The sequence below is a fragment of the Equus asinus genome, chromosome 23 (assembly GCF_041296235.1).
Source record: "Equus asinus isolate D_3611 breed Donkey chromosome 23, EquAss-T2T_v2, whole genome shotgun sequence".
Taxonomy (NCBI): Eukaryota; Metazoa; Chordata; class Mammalia; order Perissodactyla; family Equidae; genus Equus; species Equus asinus.
This window is the reverse complement of record NC_091812.1, coordinates 28223303-28234095: the sequence shown is the minus strand read 5'-3', so window position 1 is coordinate 28234095 and position 10793 is coordinate 28223303. Positions and strand designations below refer to the sequence as shown.

The following is a 10793-nucleotide window of genomic DNA, read 5'->3' as shown; positions in this document are numbered from 1 at the left end:
CTGTTAATACATATTATGAAGCTCCCCACTTGCCTTGTTTTCCCTATTCCAGAAAACTGAGACTTTGGACACCAAAGCAAGGGTATCATGACTCTGGCATTTCCATTAGCACATGTATAACTTTTGGTCTTTCTCTCTGATCAAACACATAGTCACATATCTCCAGTCTGGTTCACCAACCAGAGGGTCTTAGTTTGGGACCCACCTAGTCCCCTGATTAACCTCCATAATTGTAAATCTGAGAGAGAAGATATGGGAAGGGGGACTAGTATTTGTCCCTTATTTCTCAGAAGAACCTTGAACTTCTTATGTAAATTGGGTCATCTCCTCCTAGGAGCATCTTTGCATACCAATGACCTAGAGGAGTGGCAATATTGGTCAAGTTAAAAGAAAAAGTTTCTTAATACTGTGACCACTTATGTGACTCTATTCTGAATAGGAAGGTCCATTCTTGTGGCCTCCTGTCTCCACCCTTAGACAAAGGAGAGGCTGGGATTCTTAGCCTCTCCTCCTTAAATCCTATTTAATCTCTGCTTTGACAATTGTCCAGTTACTTACTTTCTAGGATTTCAAGGTGCCTTAAATGAAATAATCTAAATAAGGTAGTTAACATAGTTTGTGGGATAAAATAAGTGCCCCATAAGGGGGAGCTATTATCATGACTGATTATTTTAATTTCCTTAATTAACTTTAAGCCTCCTAAGGACCAGGGGCCAAGTCTCTTGTTTCTTTGTATCCTCTTAGCAATTAGCATAGTGTGTGGCTCATAGTTGGCTTAATAAATATTTATTGAAAGAATGAAGTTTTTTATTTCAGAATTTTCTTTTCCTTGCCTATGCCCTTATGTTCCTTGGATCACATTCAGCTAAAGAAATAATTGCAATTTGAAGTAGCCATTTATCATCTTCAATTCAAATTCCTCTGAAAAACCAACCCAAAGTATGCAAAAAACAGCAGTTTGAAAATCCCTCTTAGTTATGGCTACTATCCTAGAAAACCAATTCCAAGACTCAATCAGACAGCTGCTTAGAGAATCTCTTTGTCCATATTGTCATATAAACTTGATGTTAGTGCCTTGATGGAGTGTCAATAAATCCTGTAAATCTCAGGTTCAACTTCAGCATCCTCCAAAGAGGGCTTCTGCTGCTCCAGCCTGCTTCTCCTCACAGCTGGGTGATGCCTTGACAATGAAGGGTTCATCTAACATGTCATCTGATCATGTGAAGATCACAAACCAACTTTGGAGCCTCGATCATGGCTACTGAAATCTAGTTCTTCTGTCAAGCAGGCAGCGTAGGAACAGGGATGGCAAAAGAGAAGTTTGATCCTTTGCAGGAAGTTAGGGGTAGGGAACTCTTTGCTTAACTCTTCAAGCAAGTACTATCCAATAGAATTTTTACAGTAGTAGAAATGCTCTATATCTGTGCTGCCCAATAGGGTAGCCACTATCCACATGTGACTATGGAACATTAGAAATGGGACTATCACAACTGAAGAATCGACCTTTTAATTTTATTTAATATGAATTAACTTTAATTTAAATCTGGATAGCCACACAAGGCTAGTGGCTACCCATTTGGACAGAAAAGCCCTGAGCAATGGGATAGAGTCACTGAGTTATGACCAGAAGAGACACTCACCTATCCTGTGACTTAGGCATTGCATGTTGAGTTATTAACAGAAGAGATGACAGAGTCCTTGAAGGAACAGCCAAGCAAGCGCTGCCCATTGCTCCTGCGCAAGGACCTCAGTTTCTTTATCTGAAAAATTACAGTAATAAAACTAATCTATGTCACAAGATTTTTACGTGGATCAAACGAGATAACACAGGTAAAAGTACACAGTGATGATAAAAGTAAAATCTCCCACCAATGCAAGGCATTATTATACAATAAACTATATCATTCTTGGATAGATAGATAGATAGATAGACAGATAGATAGATAGACACATATATACCGAGGAAGAGAGGTTGCTATTTTAGAAATTCTGTCTTTCCTGTAAGATGCCTTCTTGCTTCCTGCAAGTCTTCTTTTATATGGGGGATGAAACGGAATGTAAGTGCAGGTTCTTCTGAAACGGTGCCTCTCAGCGTGTTCTGAAAGAAGGGAGCTGGCCCCACAGCTGGAAGTTCTCTGAAATTAGAATGAGGGGGAGGTTGTGCCCTGTCATTAGATACAGGATCTGATTGTCAATTTCTGGGAATAAAGAAAGAACCCTTTCAAAACCTCACACCACCATGTTACATGAGGGAGAGGAAGGAAGAAAGGAGGGTGGAGTTGAGAGAGCCAGTGTTACAGCATGAATGCGGGAAATTTGGTGTGAAGCCAAATGGCAGAATGAGGGTGAGAGTGGGTGCATGGAAGGCAGGTGACAATGTGAGAAAACTGGAATGCGTGGGAACTAAAGCAGGAAATCTCACACCAGAAAAAGTGAGTGTGCACTTTCATTTCAATGAATACCTACTATGTACTTGGACTCCATTAGTCAACAAACCAGACAAAGATCCACATCCTACCCATATCCCAACAATCTGGTAAAGGAAATTCAGACAATCTATGGTATTTCATCTAGACCAGCTTCCCAATATGGTAGCTAGTAGCCACATGTAGATACTGAGCACTTGAAATGTGGCTAGTCTGAATTGAGATGGGCCATAAGTATAAAATACATATCAGATTTCAAAGACTTAATACCAAAAATAATGTAAAATATATCAACAATATTTTTAAATATTGATTATATGTTGAAATAACATTTTCAATATATTGAATTAAATAAAATATCTTATCGAAATTAATTTCACCTGTTTCTTTTTACCTTTTTTAAATGTGGCTAGTGGGAAATTTACAATTATGTAGATAGCTGACGTTATACTCCTGTTGAGCAGTACTGATCTGGAGTCAACCCAGCTGAGGCTGGTCTGAGGCTAACCTGAACTCTTCCTGTGGATATGTGCACTCTGTGCTGGGCACTAGTATACTTGAGAGAAAATAGACGAACCTGAAAAATGTCTGTAACGGGGATTGACAAGTGGAGCCTCTCTAAGAAAGAGGTTTAATAATTGCCCTCAAAAGACGCACAGTTCATGAAAGAGTATATTGTTGGCACAAGAAGTCACTAGATGTCCTTCCTCAGCAGGGGTAGACCTTTGTCTTTTCACCCTGAGTAGATTCCTTACAATCTCTGAAATGGAATCTTTCCTAATGCCCGTTCTGCTAAGGCTAGAAAGTTTCTTTGATCCATTGAGACATGAAATATTCATACCTGAAATACGTATATTCACACACACAGAACTCACACAAACTGTATAACCTATCTTGTAGACCATCTGGAAGAAAAGTATTTAAACGTTCAAGAACATTTGACACTTTGTCCTTTCTTGTTTGTCCTTGTAAGAATCTACATACGATTTTTTCTTCTATCAGGAGGTTCAAACTCCAGTGAAAGTCTTGTCACTGGAGATCACTGGATAAGAGAAAGGATTTCTGGGGGCTGGCCCCGTGGCCGAGTGGTTAAGTTCGCGCGCTCCGCTGCAGGCGGCCCAGTGTTTCGTAGGTTCGAATCCTGGGCGCGGACATGGCACTGCTCGTCAGACCACGCTGAGGCAGCGTCCCACATGCTACAACTAGAGGAACCCACAACGAAGAATACACAACTATGTACCGGGGGGCTTTGGGGAGAAAAAGGAAAAAATAAAATCTTTAAAAAAAAAAAAAAAACCACCTTAAAAAAAAAAAAAAGAGAAAGGATTTCTGGGACACTTGGTTTCTGTAGACAGCGTCATGTGTTCAGTTTTGTCTAACAATAGTCTGTATTCATGTATACCTATAAACTGAGTGGAGATACTACTAACAAAGACAGTTCCACAGGAAGCAATGAGCCAAGCATTCTTACCATCTTTACTCATGAGTGCCCATAGAGTAGATGATTCCTTTATCAGGAGCTACTATCATAACTTTTTCTTTAACCACGGGATTCTTGAGGTCTAACGAAGCAGTTCAACAACCAAGTTAATCATTTTGGAATGCAACGCTCTCTTTGTACATTTTCCCATGCTTGTGTGAAGAACACACGCATTTATAGACAGCGTTCACCAAACTAACTTCATTTGCAAAGAGGTTATGCATTCACACTTCTAACTTATGTTGACCTGAATGGGACATGGGCAGTGTGTCAAGTAGGGCTTTATCTCTAAATAAATCTTCTGAATTCAAACAAAGTACAAATAAATATTTTCAATTTTCCATCTTTGGAGGTAAGACTTCTCAAACCCAGATGCTATAAATATTCTAATTTCTAATAATTCATTAATGTTTACCACAGTTTAATATTTTCCAGGCCACAATATAAACATTTTTCCATGAGGTCATGAGGGTGGGGCCCTCATGAAGGCATTAGTGCCCTTAGAAGAAGAGATAGGAGAGAACTTGTTCTCTATCTCTGCACACTCACAAAGAAGAGCTCATGGGAGCACAGAACAAGATGGTGGCCCTACCACAGGCCAGCAAGAGAGTCCTCACCCGGAACTGAATCAGCTAGAACCCTAATCTGGGACTTTCCAGGCTTCAAAACTGGAAGAAAATAAATTTCTGTTGTTTAAGCTGCCCAGTCTGTGGTATTTTGTTATGGCAGCCTGAGCTGACTTATTCACTCCTACCTTCCCATCCCTCACTCTGCTTGTTTCTTTTTTTTTTATCTTTTTCCTTTTTCTCCCCAAAGCCTCCCAGTACATAGTTGTGTATTTTCCGTTGTGGGTCCTTCTAGTTGTGGCATGTGGGACACCACCTCAGCGTGGCTTGATGAGGGATGCCACGTCTGTGCCCAGGATCTGAACCAGCGAAACCCTGGGCGGCCACAGCGGAGCACGCAAACTTAACCACTCTGCCACGGGGCCAGCCCCTCTTCTTGTTTCTAAGAGTGGTAACTATGATCAGTATCTCCTTCTGCACTGTATCAGAAATAGACTTCCGTTACAAAGCTTACCAACCAAAGGAATTCCAAAAACATTCAAACAAATGGCTACTATGGCCCTAAAGACTCTTGTCACCCTTTCTCCCTTAATAAAACTGTTCAATAAATGATAAAGTCTTAAAAAGAACATATTAGCTTACTCTTTCTACTGCAACAAATTACCAAAAATTTAGTAGCTACAAACAATGCAAAACAGAGAATAAATTAGTCTTAAAGGACTAAAATCAGGGCACCTGCGCAGTTGGTTCCTTCTGGAGGCTCCAGGAGAGAATCTATTCTTTGCTTCTTCTAGCTTCTAGAGGCTGCCAGGATTCCTTAGTATTACTTATCATTCCTGGGCTTGCATCCCCAACACTCTAATCTCTTACTTCTGTCATCATACCTCCTACTTCTGTAGTCAAATCTCCTCGGCCTGCCTTTTAAGGACTGGACCTTCCAGGATAATCTTTCCACCCCATGATCAGTAACTCAGTCACATCTGCAAAATTCCTTTTGCCATATAAGGTAACATTCACAGGTTCTGAGGATTAAGGCCTGGATACCTCTGGGGGCCATTGTTCAGCCTGCTACAAATAAATACCACCACAAGAATGTCACCTATTTAATTGGCATTACACATAATTTCCAACTTCCCATTTGGTGTTACAATTGTTGATCCATTTCTCTATGTGCTGTTGAGAAGGTGGCAATCTGACCGAATTTGGAACTAGTGGCATTACAGAGCAAATGCTATTTCTCATGGGAGTAATCTCATTTCCTCATGTACCACAGGGTTTAATTTTTCCACAGCAGGGCAATGTGGCAAAAGCTGTCTTTCTTTCTCTTCTGAAATGCATCCAATTATCCTCATTTGTGGGTGAGATGACTTTTTGTTAATAAAAAGCTGCAAATTATTTTAATAAATTGGATAATTTTGCACGATGAGAAATGTCATGCCATTTGAAATATTTCAGATATTCATACGAGAAGGACAGCATTGACTCAGGCAAACTTTAGCAGGTGGCTAGGAAAGAAGCCTGAGCTTGTCTGCGTATAGAGGATGCACACAGATATGAACATAACAGGTAAGTATTAAATACTTGTTTCATATAAAACTGAGGAGAAAGGGGTGATTCAGAAGTTTTCTAATGAGTCTGACCCGCCATCTTGTAGATGAAAAAACTAAGCCCCATAAAGTGATCTAAGATCACGGAGATGTAAAGAGTCCTTAGGTATTTTAGAACCTTTAGAGATGTGAAAGATGATCGAGTGCAGAACTACAGAAGTGAGCAGATGGTTTTGCTGTTTAGATTGGAGATGTTGCATGTAACATCCCTCCTTACCACGACTGCCTCATATATACACTCTCTCACACACATCCACCGTGCAATGACTCACTGTCCTCCTTCAGGTGCACCTGAGTCCTGACAGAGGCGGGGGGGCAGGCAGCAGGCAGACGAAGGGGAGTAGAGGAAAGATGGCCTAGCCAAGGCTACTGCAGGTCCCCACCAGCACGCTCAATCAATGGGGACTTTAGGAATCAGCCCCTCCTTTAAAGACAAGACCAGAGAAGCCTTTCTATGTGATGGACCCAAGTTACATAACCAGTTTGCAGCAGCCCCAACTAAAGCAGAGCCACAGACTGTTTCCCTCGCCAGTGCTTTGCGGAAGCCATAGCCATTTCTTAAGGCGCACGGTTTATTAAGAAGTGAAGACCTCCCAAAGCAGAATCACATAGTCCTACAGGTTGACATTAAAGTAATAGTTTAACACTAAAAAAAGGTTATAAGATTCTTCTCTTCGCAAGATAACTACAGGTCTTATTTTAGACATATATATATATAATCCTTAATGTATATTATAAAATATAATATAATATTATATATAAATATGACAGTACAATATAATAATATAATAAAATTTTGATATATATCAAATATTTATTGGCTTGAGGCAGTGTAGTTTGGGAAAGAGATACAAATTTAAAATTATGTGATGATAATCTTCTAGCAACACCATCACTGTTTCTCTGTGACAGTGTGTATAACCTTGGGTTTTATCAAAACTCCACTATGTGCCATGAGAGGCCATGGTTATAACCACAAGATTTTTGAAAAAACTATTTACACAATACACACAAAAAAGGCTTAAAGTGAAACACTTCAAGCTTTTACCTCGGGTGACCTCTGAGAAGGGAAATGGGATCAGGGTAGGAGCAGGGCATACCTGCTGGTTTTCCTCTTCATATTCCTTGAATTTCTTTTTTACTGTGAGTATAATCCTATGTCCCATGTATAAACTTTTTTAAAATTTAAGTTGTCTCACCAGAAACCATCTTATCCCATGTGTAGTCAAAAGCATGACAGAACTGAAGTCTCCCCAGGAAGGAATATTTCGGGAGACTGACATGTTGAGTACATCAAGGAAGGAAATAAAAGGTCATCATTGAACTGTAAAAAATAAAAGGCAATGGCGACCCGGAGGGGAAGCGCCGGAGCTCCGCCCGGGCAGCAGACAGAACTCTCTGTCTGCCGTTAGCAGAGGGGCCACGCTGAGCATTCACGACTCCGGGAGAGGCCCGGAGAGAATCCCAGAGGGCAGGGCGACCCCCAGCTGCCGTTGCCCACCCCGTGAGGCTAGGGATTGCCGGAGATCTCAGAGAGGACTGGGGCTGGAGAGTGTTCCAGAGACCCAGCTTAGTAGCCTAGGGGGAAACCCTACAGGCTCACAGCAGCCTTAGGGAAAGCCTCTGCACAGCACCAGTAGAAGGCACCCAGCCGCCAGCCACAAGGCTGGAAGACCCCAGGGCAAAAGCAGCATAGCTAGGTGTACCAACCACAGACTGTAGAAGATGCCAATAGCTCTCCTGCGACCCATAGAGGACAAGTGAGATTTGGTGGGTGCCGACAGCAACGGAGCGACAAATATAAGTGATCCCACCCCTGGCCGCTGGAAAAGCCCATAACACCGTTGCAGACCCCAAGGAGAGAGCACATCTAGGTGGGCTGCAACAGTAGGCACCTGCTGCCTGAAGCCCCCCTGTGACGGCCCCCACGGCAGAGGAGGGAATCTAAAGGGCCACTGTGGCTACGAAGAGGGGCCCAGGCCCAGGTAGCAACTACGGACAGGGTTCCTGGTTGGTGAAATATAAACAGCTGCTCCTCCCACCGCAGCAGCTGAAACAAGTGAAAGGAGCAACTAAACTCTATCTCCATGCGGAGGCACAAATCAACAACATCAAGCAATATGAAAAAATACATTAAATCTCCAGAACAGAAAGAAAGCAACAAATACACAGAAAACAATCCCAAAGAAAATGAGATATATAACCTAAATGACGATGACTTCAAAACAGCCATCATTAAGATTCTCAATGAGTTAAGAGAGAATTCTGACCGACAACTCAACGAGTTCAGGAGCTATGTCACAAAAGAGTTTGATACGATAAAGAAGAACCAAACAGAAATATTGGAAATGAAGAACACAATAGAGGAGATTAAGAAAAATCTAGATGCTCTGAACAGTAGGGCCGATAATATGGAGGAAAGAATTAGCAATTTGGAAGATGGCAATATAGAATTGTTGCAGGCAGAGGAGGAGAGAGAAGCAAGACTTAAAAGAAATGAAGAAACTCTCCGAGAATTATCAGACACAATTAGGAGATGCAACGTAAGGATTATAGGTATACCAGAGGGAGAAGAGAAGGAGAAAGGGGCAGAAAACCTATTCAAAGAAATAATGGCTGAGAACTTCCCAAATCTGGTGAGGGAGATGGATCTTCAGGTGACAGAAGCCAATAGATCTCCAAACTTTATCAACGCAAGAAGACCAACTCCACGGCATATAGTAGTGAAGCTAGCAAAAGTCAACGACACGGAGAAAATATTAAGGACAGCCAGGCAAAAGAAACTAACCTACAAAGGAACCCCCATCAGGCTATCAGCAGATTTCTCAGCAGAAACTTTACAGGCTAGAAGAGAGTGGAATGATATATTCAAAAATTTGAAGGACAAAAATCTACAGCCGAGAATTCTCTACCCAGCGAAAATATCCTTCAAATACGATGGAGAAATAAAAACCTTCCCAGATAAACAAAAATTAAGGGAGTTCATTGCCACAAAACCTCCTCTTCAGGAAATCCTCAGGAAAACCCTCATTCCTGAAAAATCCAAAAAAGGAAAGGGGCTACAAAACCAAGAGCAGAGGAGATAAGTAGAAGGACAACAACAGAGAGTAGCAGCTCTACCACAGAACAGATTAAACCATGGGACGAGAAACAAAGGAAACTGAAGAAAACCGGAAAACAAGACACAAAATGGGAGTGGTAGGCCCCCACGTCTCAATAATCACTCTAAATGTAAATGGATTGAACTCCCCAATCAAAAGACACAGAGTGGCAGGATGGATCAAAGAACAAGATCCAACAATATGCTGCCTCCAGGAAACACACCTCAGCCCCAAAGACAAACACAGACTCAGAGTGAAGGGATGGAGAACAATACTCCAAGCTAATAATGAACAAAAGAAAGCAGGTGTCGCTATACTAATATCAGACAAGGTAGATTTCAAAGCAAAACAGATAAAGAAAGATAAAGAGGGACAGTATATAATGATAAAAGGGACTCTCCACCAAGAAGACATAACACTTATAAATATATATGCACCCAACACAGGAGCACCAAAATTTGTAAAGAAACTCTTAATAGAACTAAAAGAAGACATCAACAACAATACAATAATAGTAGGGGACCTCAACACACCATTAACACCAATGGACAGAACATCCAGACAGAAAATCAACAAGGAAATAATAGAATTAAATGAAAAATTAGACCAGATGGACTTAATAGATATATATAGAACACTTCATCCAAAAACAGCAGGTTACACATTCTTCTCAAGTGCACATGGAACATTCTCAAGGATTGACCATATTTTGGGAACCAAAGCAAACATCAATAAATACAAGAGAGTTGAAATAATATCAAGCATCTTTTCTGATCATAACGCTATTAAACTAGAAATCAACTACAAGAAAAAAGCAGAGAAAGGTGCAAAAATGTGGAGACTAAACAACACGCTTCTCAACAAACAATGGATCATTGAAGAAATTAAAGAAGAAATCAAATATTATCTGGAGACAAATGAAAATGAGAACACGACATACCAAATCATTTGGGATGCAGCAAAAGCAGTCCTAAGAGGGAAATTCATCGCAATACAGGCTCACCTCACTAAACAAGAAAAAGCTCACGTAAGCAACCTCAAACGACACCTAACGGAACTAGAAAAAGAAGAACAAACAAAGCCCAGAGTCAGTAGAAGGAGGGAAATAATAAAAATAAGAGCAGAAATAAACGATATTGAAACAAAAAAGACAATAGAAAGGATCAATGAAACAAAGAGTTGGTTCTTCGAAAGAATTAACAAAATTGACAAACCCCTAGCCAGACTCACCAAGAAAAGAAGAGAGAAAGCGCAAATTAATAAAATCAGGAATGACAGAGGAGAAATCACAACAGATACCAATGAAATACAAGAGATCATAAGAGAATACTATGAAAAACTATATGCCAACAAATTGAACAACTTGGAAGAAATGGACAAATTCCTAGACTCCTACAATCTCCCCAAACTGAATCAGGAAGAAATGGAGAATCTGAATAGACCAATCACAAGTAAGGAAATAGAAACGGTAATCAAAAACCTCCCCAAAAACAAGAGTCCAGGACCAGACGGCTTCTCTGGAGAATTCTACCAAACATTCAAAGAAGACTTAATACCTATTCTCCTCAAACTGTTCCAGAAAATTGAGAAAGATGGAGAACTCCCTAACACAT

General features: G+C 40.7%; 1 long non-coding RNA gene across 1 annotated transcript; it reads right to left on the bottom strand.

The window, feature by feature from the left end:
• Positions 1 to 1386: 1386 nt before the first annotated feature.
• On the bottom strand, positions 1387 to 5367 carry LOC139041701 (uncharacterized). The gene is made up of 3 exons (XR_011497403.1): positions 5208 to 5367; positions 1960 to 2135; positions 1387 to 1760 (listed from the first exon to the last, which is right to left on the bottom strand). It is a non-coding gene; the product is annotated as an uncharacterized lncRNA (long non-coding RNA).
• Positions 5368 to 10793: the final 5426 nt, after the last annotated feature.